Source organism: Salvia splendens, chromosome 3, assembly GCF_004379255.2.
Source record: "Salvia splendens isolate huo1 chromosome 3, SspV2, whole genome shotgun sequence".
Classification (NCBI taxonomy): Eukaryota; Viridiplantae; Streptophyta; class Magnoliopsida; order Lamiales; family Lamiaceae; genus Salvia; species Salvia splendens.
Window position 1 is genome coordinate 5196877 of NC_056034.1, and position 3510 is coordinate 5200386.

A 3510-nucleotide genomic window follows, 5' to 3' on the forward strand; every position below is an offset into this window, starting at 1 on the left:
AATAGATGCTAAACACGAGAACATAGAATTTTTGAATATTTACTTCATTCATCATTATTATTTATGCCACATGCATCCATATCGTACAATGTCTACTTTATGCTTGGACATAAACGAGAGGAATACAACTACTGCAACTAGTTCAAAATAAAACAAAAAACAAAAGGAAACACAGCCATCATGAAGAAGTAAATACCTTAAATAAGAACAAACTATAAATTCTCAAAGAGTTATGTTATAAGTTCGATAATAAGACCTTGTTTCAAGATATTTGTGCAATAAGTTTTGGTTTTTGATGGGGTGCGTACTAAACAAGCCCAACAGCAATGACGGCCCATCAGCCCAAAGCCCAAGGAAGAGTATGAGTTCGGCATTACCAAAGAGTTCGGCCTCAGCCTACAGCTCGGTAAAAGCCGACCAATCAAGCTCTGCTCTCAGATCGGCAACCAACAGCCCAAAGCCCAAGGAAGAGTATGAGTTCGGCATTACCAAAGAGTTCGGCCTCAGCCTACAGCTCGGTAAAAGCCAACCAATCAAGCTCTGCTCTCAGGTCGGCATCAAGCTCTACTCTCAGATCGGCAGCCAAAGCAGTTCGGTCTCAGTATTCGACCGAACAAGGAGTTAGTGGACCCATACAGGATTTCCACAACTTCCAACACACCCACTACCACGTGGTGTCAGCTCAGGCCACGATCGTAGGCCATGACCTAAGCTACATGCAGGACCTCCATGACCTCCACGACATCCACAACCATCATTAGTGGTGATGCAAGCCACGATCTTAGTTCAATGTATAAATAGAACTTAGATCAGATAGAAAAGGGTTAAGCTCTCTAGAGATAAAATACCATATAGCAAGTCTGTGTTGTAAGCTGTAATCCCAGATCAAGCAATACAGTCTTGCCCTCCCTTCTTCCCGTGGACGTAGATTTACTTCAGTAAATCGAACCACGTAAATCTCTGTGTCGTGATCTGCATTTTCATTCTCTACTAGCATTCACAAACATCAGAGATTCGCGGACTCATCACTGGCGCCGTCTGTGGGAAACAGAGAACCAAATTTGTGATAAAGCGAATTTTTGACCCTTTTTCCACCCCAAAAAAAAAAAAAAAAATGCATACCAGATCACACACTACCCGTAATACCGTTCGTGAAAACCATGAGGAAGCTAGTCCAGCCCGCAGGTCCGGAAAACAGCCTCGGGAGACATCTACTTCCAGTTTTCACGATGAAGGAACAAGCCGCTCAAAAGGTCCACACACCGAGTCTTCCCAGCAGCCTGATTTGAATGAGGCTGTCAAGCTGTTCTTGGCTGAGAAGCAGGATGAGTTCTTAGCCTTCCTGCAAAAGAGCCAACAGCCGAAGACGAAAACGGTAGATTCTCCTTCCTCGTCCAGACATGAAAGTCACTACCGCAGTAGTACCGTGTCTTCCAGGAAGAAGAATCCTCAACCCCGACATGTTCCTGTTCCTCCTCGGTACCGGAATCACAGGAGACCTCGATCTCCTCCATACCGAAGAGATGTCGGGTTCGCCATGTACGGAGCATTGAAGACTCCGTTCTCGGACGATATCACCCGAACTCCCCTTCCACAGAACTACCGAACTCCGTCGATGACTTATGACGGGTTGGTGGATCCTCATGACTTCCTGGGACGCTATCAGTATAATATGGCGAACCAGGGCCTCAATGAGGTCCATATGTGCAAGCTGTTCCCCGAGCTGCTCATCGGGAACGCCAGAAGGTGGTTCGACAGCCTTCCTCAAGGCAGCATTAGATCCTACCGAGATCTAATGGATGCTTTCCACAGGAGGTTCTTTCAGAAAGCGGAAGCCCGGATTACTTCGGCTCAGCTGCTTTCTATACGTCAAGGTCGCGACGAAAATATCAGCGACTTCATGACGAGATTCCACAAGGAATGCCTACAAGTAGATGATCTCAACGATCTACTTGTCTTTTCGGCATTCCAAAATGGAATCCTGCCCGGAGCTCTCTACAGAAAGCTCGTGGAATGCAGTCCGCAAACAGCTCAAGAGATGTGGGACATTGCGGACAAGTTTTCTCGTGCCGATGAGGCAGACCGTCGAAAACGGTCTTTAGACAGCTCATCTAGAGAAGACAAAAAGAAGCCCGATCATAGCGATCAGAGGCTTCCTCGCCGAACACCTTCCCCACCAAAGGAGGGATAGCGGTCATCCGAGGTGATCGAAAAGGAGCAAGTGTGTTTGCAGATTGCGCTTAAAAGTGCCGAGCAATCAGTTCGGCACCATCAAGCATAGCAATCACAACAGCCGGAGTCAGAGGCAGGCGAAATGACCGAAGTCACACCGGAGCCGAACTCGATGGTGTACGGCACTGAAGCCGTGATTCCGGTTGAGATCGGCATACCCAGTCCCCGAACTCAATTTCTCCTCAGAAATGAATGGTGACGGACTGAGAGCCGAACTAGATCTTGCCGAAGAAAGAAGAGAATTGGCCTGCATAAAAGCAGCCAAGTACAAGGAGCAAGTAGCCCGGTATTATAACCAAAGGGTGAAAAAGCTGCAATTTCAAGTGGGAGATCTCGTCTTGAGAAACAACGAAGTAAGCCGAGCAGAAAAGCTGGGCAAGCTCGAACCCACATGGGAAGGTCCATATCGGGTGTCAGAAGTCCTCGGCAAAGGGTCTTACAAATTGGCTCACATGTCAGGAGAACAGGTACCCCGAACATGGCACATTTCCAACCTCAAAAAGTTCCATTTGTAAGAGACAGTCCGGTCAGTCAGTCTTGAGTCCTGTTCGGTCAATGTGCTTTATTTGGTTTGCTTGGTCTTTGTTTGTCTCTGTGCGTTTTGTCTATGTGTTTTGTCTGTCTCTGTGCGTGTCGTCTCTTACAAATGTTACTGAGGTATCTTGTTCTTCGAAGGCTGATCCCCTTCTTAGAACATATACAAGCCAACGATTGTGAGTCAAAGCTTCTAAAGAGGATACAAGACCACAATTCAGCTTAAACAAGCAGTTCGTCTGAAACGAGCTGCAACAAGCCAACGATTGTGAGTCAAAGCTTCTAAAGAGGATACGAGACCACAATTCAGCTTAAACAAGCAGTTCGTCTGAAACGAGCTGCAATAAGCCAACGATTGTGAGTCCAAGCTTCTAAGGAGGATACAAGACCACAATTCGGCTTAAGAAATAAGCACTTCGTCTGAAACGAACTGCAATAAGGGAAAGTCCGATCCACGCGATAAACCTCGCCGAATTAGGACGACCAAGTTCGGTCAAAGAAGTTTACCTCATAAGACCGAGGACGACCATGTCTAGTCAAAGAGGTTTACTGCATAAGACCACTTCGGTTAACTGGGAAAGTCCGATCCACGCGATAAAACTCGCCGAATTAGGACAAGGGAAAGTTCGATCCCGGCGACAAAAATCGCCAAATTAGAACACAAACCAAGTCCGGTCAAAGATGTTTATTTCATCAGACCAAAGACGAGTCCGGTCAAAGATGTTTATTTCATCAGACCAAAGA